This window comes from Bos mutus, chromosome 27 (assembly GCF_027580195.1).
Source record: "Bos mutus isolate GX-2022 chromosome 27, NWIPB_WYAK_1.1, whole genome shotgun sequence".
Classification (NCBI taxonomy): domain Eukaryota; kingdom Metazoa; phylum Chordata; class Mammalia; order Artiodactyla; family Bovidae; genus Bos; species Bos mutus.
The window spans coordinates 24,064,558-24,078,438 of NC_091643.1; the positions used below are offsets into that span (position 1 = coordinate 24,064,558).

Below are 13,881 nucleotides of genomic sequence, written 5' to 3' on the forward strand. Positions count from 1 at the left end.
CCAATAATCATTAGGATTTTTACACAGTAAACAATTTAGATGATTAAAATCTCTTTCCCAAAGGAAGAAGAAAATAATGATACTTAAAAGTAACAAAAGATGTATAAAACATTTATAAACAATATAAAACATGAAGCTATTTAATATGTATATGTATACATATATATATATTTACAGCTAAATGTCAGTTTGTTGGTTTTACCTTCGTGCAGTAGCCCTCCATCCTTCCATTTTTCAGCAAACAGTGGTGTTTATGATACAGTAGGACAGACTGATAAGTGAGCATCCCAGTCAACTCACCTTAAAGCACCCATCATGTGCAATAATAGCTAATGTCTTGAAATTCAAGCAGATCCTCTATGGCTTTGTGGTAGACAGAGAAATAAGATTTTGAGGTTTGGATTTTTTTAGCGTAAGGAAGATTTTTCAAGGAAAGTTTCTTAATATTTTCTCAGTTTTTGATAACCGAGTTAAAGAGATTTATTAGTTATACTCCAGTTACTGTAACTGGATCCAGTGGGTGATCTCAGTCACCGTGGTCATTAAGTTTGAAAGTGTTTTGGACGTTGCTTAGTCTGGTTTTCAGGTTGCTTCATTCAGTTAAGCCACCCACTGTCTTGGTGAAAAAAAAAATACACCCCTTCTTTCAAAGTGTTATTGGAAGGTTAAAATTCCTTTAGTATTTCAGCATTATTATACCAAATTTTGTCACTGTTTCAGTCTCCTGAAAAACTAAGTCTGCTTCTGATGTAACCATGTGCCTGAAGTAGACCCAGATGATACACCTGCATGCACTATTCTCCCTTCTCAAGAGGAGGTGGCCTCCCTGGCAGCTCAGTCAGTAAAGGGTCCGCCTGCAATGCCGGAGACCCAGGTTCGGTCTCTGGGTTGGGAAGATCTCCCGGAGAAGGAAATGGCAACCCACTCCAGTATTCTTGCCTGGAGAATTCCATGGATGAGCCTGGTGGGCTACAGTCCATGGGGTCACAAAAGAGTCGGATACAACTAAGTGACTAACTTTCACTCCTCAAGAAGAGACGTAGAGTTACTACTGTAAGTAATAATGGACATTACAGCACCTTTTCCTTCTTTGGGGGTTATGTTTCTTATGCTTATTCTTTATAATGACTATGAAACGGAATTTCTATTATCATCATTTTACAGACAAGGAAACAGATTCAGTAAACTCAATTTGCAGAACCTCACACCTGGGATAGGATTCTGTGTACATCTAACTTAAGACTTGGTACTTCTCACAGTGCTGTGCTGTGCTTAGTTGCTCAGTCATGTCCGACTCTTTGCGACCCCATGGACTGTACCCTGCCAGGCTCATCTGTCCATGGGAATTCTCCAGGCAAGAATACTGGAGTAGGCTGCCATGCCCTCCTCCAGGGGATCTTCCTGACCCAGGAATCCAACCAGGGTCTCCTGCATTGCAGGCGGATTCTTTACCAGTTGAGCTACCAAGGAAGCCCTTTCACAGTGTTGGGTTCTCTAAATCTGGCATGTGCCTCATATGCTGGATGTTTAATCCAGTGGATGCAGTGAGTCATTACAACTCTAAATAAATGTCTAAGAACATTTATATGGCAACTAAATGTTAGTACTTAAATGGTCAATTCTCTCACACCCTCTGCCACATCATACAGATTTTTTTCCTTTGAATCCTTGAAAGCTAATGAACTTGGCATAACAGAAGATGCTCTAACATTCATAGACACATACTTGAGAAGGAAATCTTGGCAGGTATGTCTACTCCCCAATGGCAGCCTTTCAGAAGCCATAACAGGCTGCAGAAAACAGACATGTTTTCAAACAATATGCTGGAAAACTCTGAATATAAAATGTTGAATTAAACAGATTTGTCTTTTTTTTTAATTTTTCCTCATCTGCTGATGGCTTATGAAGCTTAAACAGTGAGGGCAGAAATAATTTAAATCTCCGTTACCATTCCACCACCAAACTTGATTCTTTTTAATGAAAAACTATTTTACATGAAAAACTGGATTTGCCCAATTCCAGTCCTTTTAAATCCAATTTTTGGGATATCCTTACAAAGTTAAGAGGCCGTCCAAAATACTGAATCATTTACTCAGATTGCTAGACATTTGTTTATTTAAAACAACCAATATCTGGTTCTTCTTTGGAAATGATATATTTTGAAATAATTCTTGGCAAAATACTGTTATCTGATTTGCAGAAATGCTGAAATCCTTGGCTTGCACAGTAAAATGAAGTTCTTAAAGTAGTGAACTCTGTACAACAGCACAGCATTTTTGTAATGTAAAAACTGTATGCACAAGGAAAATAATGAAAAAACAGTTTGGTGGAGAATTTCTATGGACATGCTCACTTCATAGTAAAGAACGACTATACATACAGGTCGGAGAAGGCGATGGCACCCCACTCCAGTGCTCTTGCCTGGAAAATCCCATGGACGGAGGAGCCTGGTGGGCTGCAGTCCATGGGGTCGCGAAGAGTCGGACACGACTGAGCAACTTCACTTTCACTTTTCTGTGTTGGAGAAGGAAATGGCAACCCACTCCAGTGTTCTTGCCTGGAGAATCCCAGGGACAGGGGAGCCTGGTGGGCTGCTGTCTCTGGGGTCACACAGAGTCAGACACGACTGAAGTGACTTAGCAGCTGAAGCAGCAGCATACATACAAGTAGCAGTTGTGTCTTACCTTTGAACAGATGCCAGAGTACCTCTGAGTCCTTAGTTCTGAGCGGACTGTATTCTAGGGCTGGTAAATTTTTTTTTTCTCTTTTTCATTATTATTTCATATTATTGTATATGAGTCATGGGATTAAGAATCAAGTATATGCTGGGAAGAGAAATCTATTAATAGTGCTTTAAGGTATAGGATAGAGACAAAGCTTGCAATTTCCTGGCATAGAGGAAGTAATATATGCAAATGTTGAAACATACATAGATATTATAGCTTCCTGGTTTTGAGCTTTAAAGAAAAAAATAGGTGAAGGAATAGTCATAAGTTGTTCTTGGTCTCATGCTTCCTAGGGGGAAAAATGCTTGTTAACATAAAGGTACTGTTGGTTCTTTTTGGAGCTAAATAAAGCATTGGTTCTGGTTTGGTTTCACTCTGCTTTCCAAACTTCGTCCACCCCCTTAAGATGGAGGATAATAAAAAACCTACACATGTATACCTGTGGCGGATTCATTTTGATATTTGGCAAAACTAATACAATTATGTAAAGTTTAAAAAAAAAAAAAAAAAACCAGAGTACCTGTTTCATGATGAGTTTAAAGTAGAATGGTTGTATAAAATGTTATGCTTTGTAGCCCTTAATGCAGAGCTTTATGGTAAGCTGCTGCTGCTGAGGCGCTTCAGTTGTGTCCAACTCTGTGCGACCCCATAGACGGCAGCCCACGAGGCTCCCCCGTCCCTTGGATTCTCCAGGCAAGAACACTGGAGTGGGTTGCCATTTCCTTCTCCAACACAGAAAAGTGAAAGTGAAGTCGCTCAGTTGTGTCAGATTCGTCGAGACCCCATGGACCGCAGCCTACCAGATTCCTCCATCCATGGGATTTTTCAGGCAAGAGTAGTAGAGTGGGTTGCCATTGCCTTCTCCTGTGGCAGGCTATTGTCGCAACCCCATGAACCGCAGCCTAACAGATTCCTCTGTCCGTGGGAATTTCCAGGCAAGAGTAGTAGTGGGTTGCCATTGCCTTCGCCTATGGCAGGCTAATGCTCCTGATAGAGGACTGTCATTTCAAACCAGGAATATGAATGTGATGAGTAGTTGCATCCATTTCAAACACAAATAAAAGCCTCCTAAAAATCCACAATTAAAACCGTGAAAGATAAAAACATCATTTAAAAAGATCTAATAACCCAAGCCTTATTATCACAGTAAATCTCAGTAGGATAGAAGCTGTTCTCTGCCTTTTAACACCATTGCTCTGCATTGTAGGATGATTCGTATGCCATAATATTTCTTCTGTCTCAAACACATTATATTGGTTTAATTATGTTCTATGAAAAATGTAAGCTCCAGATTAATATATTTATTACTACATAATTTTCACAATTTATGAAAGTTTCTGTGGCATCTATACATTATGGTATATCAGTAGAAATGTGTTTTTTGTGAGCATTCTGAACTACACGGCAGCTCTGACTTCAGAGTGGAATAAGCTCCTTTTTCTTTCAAATTTTTCTTGAATAAAATTATGCATTAATACTTTGTAATGTCATACAGGTATTATCTCTGTGGCATATTTATAAGTGCGAAGCAAATAATTGCTGATAATATTTGTTTCCAGTGAAGTAACTTCTAACAAACAGCTTTTCCCATTAGGTAGTTGAATCATTTGGCCATTTGAAGATAGGTATGTCAGTTTATGGACTTCCCTGGTGGCTCAGACAGTAAAGCGTCTGCCTACAATGCAGAAGACCCGGCTTCAATCCCTAGGTCGGGAAGATCTCCTGGAGAAGGAAATGGCAACCCACTCCAGTATTCTTGCCTGTAAAATCCCACGGACAGAGGAGCCTGGTAGGCTACAGTCCATGGGGTCGCAGAGAGTCGGACACGACTGAGCAACTTCACTCACTCACTCATGTCTGTTTATAGGTAATTTTTCTATATAGCCAAATGTATAATTTTGTTCATATCGGGAGTATGACAACAATATAATGAAATGAGTTAATATCTTATTAGGGTATACTTTTCTTAATACATATAGCATTTAATTTTCTTTAATGAGGAGAGGTAATGGCCTATATAAACTCAGACATTTAAAAGTTACTCAGATGATCTTACCTTTTTTTTTTTTTGCATTTGAATGTGCTTGTCTTGAGTTTTTTGCTTATTATAAAGCTACAAATAAGCCTCAGTGTGAATATCCAGTACATGAAGTAATCCCCCAGCTTCTGTTCTCCATTCATCATAAAATTTCTCAGTAGAGGAAACATACCTCAACATAATAAAGGCCTTATATGATAAACCCACAGCTAACATGGTATTCAGTGGAACAAAGCTGAAAGCTTTTCCTGTAAGATCAGGAAGAAAGCCAGGATGTCCACTTTCAGCACTTTTGACATATTCACTGTCCGAGTGAGAGCAGTTATGCAAGAAAAAGGACATCCAAATCAGAAAGGAAGAAGTAAAACTGTCCTTGTTCAGATAACATAATACTGTGTATGAAAGTGAAAGTGTTAGTTGCTCAGTGTTGTGTGACTTTTTGCAACCCACCAGGCTGCTCGGCCTGGAATTCTCCAGGGAAGAATACTGGAGTGGGTAGCCATTTCCTCCTCTAGGGGTGAAAGTGTTAGTTGCTCAATTGTGTCTGACTCTTACTCCTAGAATTCATAAATGAATTCAGTAAAGTTTCAGGATAAAAAAAATCAGTATACAGAAGAATGTGGCACTTCCACATACTAATATCAAACTATCAGTGAAACTAAAAATCCAGTTTCATTCACAAGTCATCAAAAAGAATGAAATAACTTAGGAATAACTTTAACCAAGGAGTTTAAAGACCTGTACACAAGTAACTACTAAGACACTGATGAAAGAAATTGAAAATGACACAAGCAAAGGGAAAGTTATACTTTGCACATAGATTAGAAGCGTTAGTATTGTTAAAATGTTTACTACCAAATATTATACTACCCAAAGCAGTCTACAAATTCAGTGCATTACTATCAAAATTACAAAGGCACTTTTTACAGAAATAGAAGAAACAATCCTAAAGTCTGTATGTATCCACAGAAGATGCTGAATAGACAGAACAAAAATAAACACGCATATGTGATCAATTAATTTGTGACAAAGGAGCCAAGAATAGGTGTTGGGGAAAGGACAGTCTCGTCAATAAATGGTGTTGGGAAACTGGACAGCCACATGCAGATGAATAAAACCAGACCCCTACCTTAGCCACACACAAAAAGTTAACCCAAAATGGAGAAAAGATTTGAATTCAAGACCTGAAACTGTAAAACTCCCAGAAGAAAACATAGGTGGTAAGCTTTTTGATGTTGTTCTTGGTGATAAATTTTTGTATTTGACATAAAATGCCAACGCGTAAAACAAGCAAAAATAAGTGGGATCTGCATCAAACCATGAAGCTTCTGCACAGCAAAGGAAACCATTAACAAAATGAAGAGACCATCTGGATGGGAGAAAATATTTGCAAACCATGTATCTGTTAAGGGGTTAATACCCAGAATAAGGTATTGGCGCACTGTGGTCCATGGGGTCAAAAAGTTGGACACGACTGGGCGACTGAACATCAACCCAGAATAAATAAAAAACTCATACAGCTCAATAGCAAAAACAACAAATAAATGAATTTGAAAAACAGGCAGAGAGAAATGGGTTAATGGTTTGAACAGACACTTCATAAAAGAAGATATAGAAATGGTCCCAAGAAACATTTAAAGTTTAGTCATTTGGAACATGTAAATTAAAACCAAAGTAGTTACCCATAGAAGCCTATTAAGTATGCTCAGATTTCAAAGAAAGGTGACATTAAGGTTAGGACAGATATGCAGGAAAATGAGTCTTCATATATTACTGGTGGAAATGTTAAATGGTATCTTCCTTCAATTTCACTTCTGGTTATTTATCAAAAAGAAATGAAAATGTGTGTACATACAAAGGCTTGTCTTTGAATATTCATAGAAGTTTTATTCACAAATATACCTCTTTGAAAGAAACAATATAGTGTCCATAAACAGGGGAATATATAAACAAACTGTGAAATATGCATACCAAAAAAAAAGGAAACAACAAACCAGGCAGAGACTCAGGAGAGACATTGTTCTAAAGAGAGATACAAGTGGTAGTTAAGTCACTGAAGCCTGGTATACACATACTCTGTGATGCAGCATTTTCAAGAAAATTTTCTTACCCCTTCAGAGGTCTATGGAGGTAAATAATTAGGAAAGGCACCAGTGGACTGTTTTTAATAGTATTCTACTTGATCTCAGTGTTAGTTATAATGGTGTATTCATGTTAGAATTGGAGAAGGCAGTGGCACCCCACTCCAGTACTCTTGCCTGGAAAATCCCATGGACGGAGGAGCCTGGTAGGCTGCAGGCCATGGGGTCTCGAAGAGTCGGACACGACTGAGCGACTTCACTATCACTTTTCACTTTCATCCATTGGAGAAGGAAATGGCAACCCAGTGTTGCCTGGAGTTCTTGCCTGGAGAATCCCAGGGACGGGGGAGCCTGGTGGGCTGCCGTCTATGGGGTCACACAGAGTCGGACACGACTGAAGCGACTTAGCAGCAGCAGCAGCAGCAGCATGTTAGAATTCATTAAGCTGTACCCTTTAAATCATGTCCATTTTTGTCCTTTTTTATTTTAGTAAATAAGATACAAGAGTAAACTTGTAATTTAATTATAAAAATTTAAATTTCCAAATTAAAGTGGTAAAGTGCTGGACATTTCCATTATTAAAGTAAAAAAATAAATACCATTTATACTTATTTTAGAGATAGAATTTTAATAATTCTAGGCCATTTTGCACTGTCAAAGTTTATTTAGTATTTTATTATGTTGTGAGAAGTGCCCACAGCTCTGTGTGTAATTATAAATACTGTAAATACATCTGTCAGTACTTCAAATGATTAAGCAAGTATACCATGTTTAAGCCTGCTTTTGTTTTATTGAACCATTTCTTAGAATCTTGAATAAATCATGTATTAAGATGAATTTTTAAAAACTTCTATAACAAAGCATATGTAATATAGCTACTGCTATTTAATTTTAACTTCTCATTTTAAAATTTGAGCATTTTCTCATGTGTATGTAACATTTGTCACACTGTAGTTTTTACCTTTCCTTATTAATGCATTAAATCACCAAACCTAGTGTGGATCTAGTAACTACCACAGATTTGAAGTAGTTAAGAGTATAAACAAATGTTTTGAGATATCCACTGTAACTGTTGTAATATGAAAATGTTAGAGTATGAAACAGGTGCTGTTACAACTATTGTGATCTGTCAACTGCATACTTACAAGACAGTGAAAATGAAGGTTTGTTTTTATCTCGTTTAAGTACCCAGATCTCCTTCCACCCCACATTCTATGCATGGCCTCTTGGAGTCTGTTCTCTGTTACTTGAACCATTTCTACTCTTTTCTGAGACTAACACCCCCGCTTGGGTACTAGGTCTCCTTCCTGCTCTGCTATTCAGTGACCGTGCACCGACAGTCTGCCCTCTTTTTCTGTCATCCTTATTTTTTCTTTTATTACTGAACCTTTCTCATTAGCAAGGCACACAGCTCCTTATTCATCCTGAAGGGACATATTGCTGTTTTCCCTTCCAGAAACTGTCCTATTTACCTGATCCCTTTTATAGCAAAACTCTTTGAAACAATTGTCTACGTTGTTTCCTTCTTTTCTCATAAGGCTTTTGTCTCACTCACTGTTCCATTGAAAATGCTCTAGTCTAGGGCACAGATATTTTCCAGGGACATAAATTCAGATATTAGTTCTGGGTTTAGTTCACATCACTGGTCTTGCGTCAGTATCTACACACCTTTTCTCTTCATCCACAACCACTTTCTTGTGTTCCAGGGGGCCACACTTCTCTCACTGCTACTTCTTAATCATCTTTGCTCATTCATTTGTTATCTCCTTTCACTTCCTACTTTGGAGGGTCTTCTGGATCTTGCTCATCCTCTCTATCTATATTTACTTAATTGGTGTCCAGCTTTAAAGACGGTCTATTGTGTGTATGTTAAGTCGCTTCAGTTGTGTCTGACTCTTTGTGACCCCATGGACTGTAGCCCACCAGGCTCTCTGTCCATGGGATTTTCCAGCTAGGTAAAAAAAATGGAGTGGGTTGCCGTGCTCTTCTTCAGGAAATACTGTCTATTATTGAGTCCTGAATTTTATCTTGGGGCCAGATCTCCCTGTAAATTCCAGACTGATAAATCCAACTTGTTCATCTTGCATCTCTACCTGGAAGCCTACCAGGTGTCTCAAAACAGACTCCTAACCTCAGTCCCCAAACCTAATTGTCCCACACCTTTGATTTCTCAGCTAACGGCAACTTTATTTTTTCCGTTGTTCAAGTCAAAAACCTCAGTCTTTTCTCACCACTTCTTTCCTCCTATACCCCACATCTAATCTCAGAAAATCCTCTTGGTTCTTGCTGCAAAATACATCTAGATTCCAACAACTTCTCACCATACTTACCACCTTTAAGGTCTAATTATTTCACAGTCCACTTCTTGCAATAGCATTTGAACTGTATCCCAGCCTCCACCTTTACACACCATATGGTTAATTTTCCAACCCAGGGGCTCTGGATCTGGCCTTGCACTACTCACCAACCTTATCCGTTTCTCCTCTCCTCAGCAACTGTCCTTCAGTCCTCTTGGCTTCTTTACTGTCTCTTAATACGCCGGATATTCTCCTTCAACACAACCTGGCTCACTGGCTCTTCCCTCTTTTCCCAAGTATTTTCCTGGCTTGTAGACATCTTCAGATGTCTGCTGAGAGCTCCACTGTCTTGGAGAGGCCCCTGCTGACCACTCATAAGTACTGCAATCCTTCTCTCATGACTTCTTTTCTCCTTCCCTACTGTTCTTCAGTTTTCATTGTCTCTAATTATTTTGAATTTCCCTAGAAGCTTAAATCGGAGAAGGCAATGATACCCCACTCCAGTACTCTCGCCTGGAAAATCCCATGGATGGAGGAGCCTGGTGGGCTACAGTTCATGGGGTCGCTAAGAGTCAGACATGACTGAGCGACTTCACTTTCATGCATTGGAGAAGGAAATGGCAACCCACTCCAGTGTTCTTGCCTGGAGAATCCCAGGGACCGGGGAGCCTGGTGGGCTTCCGTCTGTGGGGTCGCACAGAGTCAGACACGACTGAAGCGACTTAGCAGCAGCAGCAGCAGTAGCTTAAGTGGTAAAGAATCTGCCTGCAATGCAGGAGACTTGGGTTCAGTCCCTTGGTCAAGGAAAACTCCCCCGGAGAAGGGAATGGCTACCCACTCCAGTATTCTTGCCTGGAGAATCCCATCAACAGAGGAGCCTGGCGGGCTACAGTCCGTGGGGTCGGACATAGTCAGATAAGACTGAGCAACTAACACTTTCATCATATAATTTAATTACTTAAAATTTTTTTTTTTTTTTTTTTTTTTTATTTTCTCCCTATAGAATGCAAGCTCCATGAAGATAGTGTCTCCCTTGTATTTTTGTTCTTTGTTTTATTCTCAACTTCTTAAACAGACCTAGGGATCAAAGCCAGGTGTTCTGCATTGCAGGCATATTCTTTACCATCTGAGCCACCAGGGATGCCCTCTTGAATATATAGTTAGTTCTTGGTATATAAATGTTGAATGAGTGAAGGAGGAATGCCTACTTATTTTTTATGACTCAGGGCACATGTCACTTACTGAGGATCTTCATCTAAGGGTAGGGATTATTTTTACCTTATTCATTGCTATATTCCTACTGTCCAGTGAATAATTGTCAAATGAGTAAATTAGGCTGGAAAGGCTTCATAGAAAACCATATATAGACCTAAATATAAAGAGGTTGGCTCCGTAGGAATCTTAGGCAGGTGTGGCATTAACAAGATGTAGCTGTAGCCACTGCCTACACCATGGATGGACCTGTCATCATCATACTAATCGAAAACAGAAATATACGGTATCACTTACATGCAGGATCTTTAAAAAAGTGACACAAATGAACTTATGTTTGAAACAGTCACCAGGGAGAAGGGCTTGTGGGGAGGGACAGACTGGCAATTGAGAATTGACATGTACACACTGCTGCATTTAACATAAATTACCAACAAAGACCTATTGTTAAAAAAATAATTAAAAAAGCTCAACTCCGAATCTGGGTAACCTTGTTCCTTTTTACCCTCACAAGCTTCTTCCTTATTCTTTATCTCATTGGGTGGCACTACTGACTGTACATTGTTCTTCAGATCAGCAACTCAGAGGTTAATTTTTTACTATTTTCTATCACGTCAATCAATCAATGAAGTCTGTTGATTCCATCTCTTAAATATTTCCGTTTATCTAAATTGCTCAATTCTGTCATTACTATGGAATTGTTCCCTTGATACCACTGTTCTCCATGGTATCCATGGAGATACCAACGGAACATTTCATGTAGAAATGGGCATGATAAAGGACAGAAATGGCAAGGACCTAACAGAAGCAGAAGAGGTTAAGAATATGTGGCAAGAATACACAAAAGACCTGTATAAAAGTGGTCATAATGACCTGGATAACTGCAATGCTATGGTCACAAACCTAGAGCCAGACATCCTGGGGTGTGAAGTCAAGTGGGTCTTTGGAAGAATCACTATGAATAAAGCTAGTGGAGGTGATGGTAGAATTCCAGCTGAGCTATTTCAGATCCTAAAAGATGATGGTGTTAAATTGCTGCACTCAATATGCCAGCAAATTTGGAAAACTCATCAGTGGCCACAGGACTGGAAAAGGTTAGTTTTCATTCCAATCCCAAAGAAAGGCAATGGCAAAGAATGTTCAAACAACCACACAGTTGCACTCATCTCACATGCTAGCAAATTAATGCTCAAAATCCTTCATGCTAGACTTCAGCATTATGTGAACTGAGAACTTACAGATGTACCAGCTGGCTTTAGAAAAGGCAGAGGAACCAGACATCATATTGCTAGCATTTGTTTGATCATAGAGAAAGCAAGGGAATTCCAGGGAAATATCTACTTCTGCTTCATTGACTACACTAAAGCTTTTGTGTGGATCACAACAAACTGTGGAAAATTCTTAAAGAGATGGGGATACCAAACCACCTGACCTGTCTCCTGAGAAGCCTGTATACGGACAAGAAGCAATAATTAGAACTGGATATGGATCAACGGACTGGTTCCAAATTGGGAAAGGATTACGTCAAGGCTGTATGTATATTGTCACTTTGCATATTTAACTTATGTGCACAGTACATCACACAAAATGCCAGTCATTACAGTGCTTAAGTAATGACTTAAGCTGGAATCAAGATGGCAGGAGAAATATCAATAACAGATATACAGATGATATCACTAATGGCAGAAAGCAAAGAGGACCAAAGAGTCTCTTGATGCAGGTGAAAGAGGAGAGTGAAAAAGCTTCCTTAAAATTCAACATTCATAAAACAAAGATCATGGTGTCTGGTCCCATAACTTCATGACAAATAGATGAATGAAAAGTGGACAGACTTTGGATGAAAAGGACAGTGACAGACTTTATTTTCTATGCTCTAAAATCACTGTGAATGGTGAGTGCAGCCATGAAATTAAAAGACACTTGCTTCTTAGAAGAAAAGTCCCAACAAACCTAGTTCAGTTCAATTCAGTTCAGTTGCTCAGTTGTGTCTGACTCTTTGCGACCCCATGAACCGAGCACGCCAGGCCTCCCTGTCCATCATCAACTCCCGGAGTCCACCCAAACCCATGTCCATTGAGTCGGTGATGCCATCCAGCCATCTCATCCTCTGTTGTCCCCTTCTCCTCCTGCCCTTAATCTTTCCCAGCATCAGGGTCTTTTCCAATGAGTCAGACCTAGACAGTGTACTAAAAAGCAGATACACCACTTCATCAACAAAGGTCCATATAATCAAAGCTATGGTTTTCCCAGTAGTCAGTATGGATATGAGAGTTGGACCATAAGGAAAGCTGATTGCCAAAGAATTGATGCTTCTTAACTGTGATGCTGGAAAACATCCCTTGGCCAGCAAGGAGATTAAACCAGTCAATCCTAGGAAATCAACCCTGAGTATTGATTGGAAGGACTGATGCTGAAGCTCCAATACTTTGGCCACCTTATGGGAAGAACTGACTCATTGGAAAAGACCCTGATGCTGGGAAAGATTGAAGGCAAGAGGAGAAGGGAATGACAGAGGATGACATGACAATGGACTTGAATTTGAGTTAACTCTGGGAGATAGTAAAAGACAGGGAAACATGCTGTGTTACAGTTCATGGGGTCGCAAAAAGTCGGACAGGACTTAGCGACTGAACAAGGCATGGAATTGGCCACTGTAGTCTCACAAACAGTTTTGTGTATCAGCCTCCAAACTGATGTCTGTGCCTCAAGTTACACTTTCCCCAGTCTGTTCTCCACAGTGTGGCTAGTACCCTCCTTCTAAAATACAGACTTGATCATGCATTTTTCCACCACAGTTAGGAATATCAATTGAAGCAGTAAAAGAGAAGGAATATAGATGGGTAAAAGTAAAACCAGAAATATATATAATTTTAGTGCTGATTTAGTGACTACAAGGGTTTGATCCTCAAAAAATTCAGAACTCGAATTTTAGAGTGTCTACTAAAAACAAAAATGTCATTTGCTTATACTTTAAATATGTTTATTCACTAGGTACATCTTTCCCTGGATTTTAAAATATACTCTGCCTTTCACACTACTATATTATAATCTACAGGATATTCGACTTTCATATATTCTTTAAATCACTGATATGATCTTCTGTAAACAAGAGATATAATTTATTTTTCTCATAACAATTTCCCACTTTTTATGATGTTTTAGATGGTACATCATTCTCTATGTCACTCTGGGCCTAGTATTCTAGTGCACCTTCAAAGTTTAAAGTGCAAGTATTCTGTAAAATCTTGGCTTTCAGAAATATCTCAATCTAGGCAAAGTCTGGAGGTCAAATCTGGCTTTTAAGAAGTTTGTGTTAAATTCAGAAGTATTATCAAGAAAATAGGGAAAGGATTCATATTAATCTTTATAATCTTGCTATATCATTTTCATTTTCTTCTGAAATGCAGTGGTTGCCAGGAAGTTATGAAACAGAATCTGGATTTATTTTCTGGGTTTAAAAACTCTCCATAATTTCCCCATCCTGCTGTTTCCCTTTTGTATCCTCTTACCTGCTTTAGAAATTGTGC

At 39.0% G+C, this 13,881-nt stretch overlaps 1 protein-coding gene across 7 annotated transcripts in view; it reads left to right on the forward strand.

Moving 5' to 3' along the window:
* The window catches only part of TUSC3 (tumor suppressor candidate 3), a 197,907-nt gene that overhangs the window by 96,853 nt on the left and 87,173 nt on the right, over nucleotides 1–13,881 (forward strand). The gene's annotated exons all lie outside the window — the stretch shown is intronic.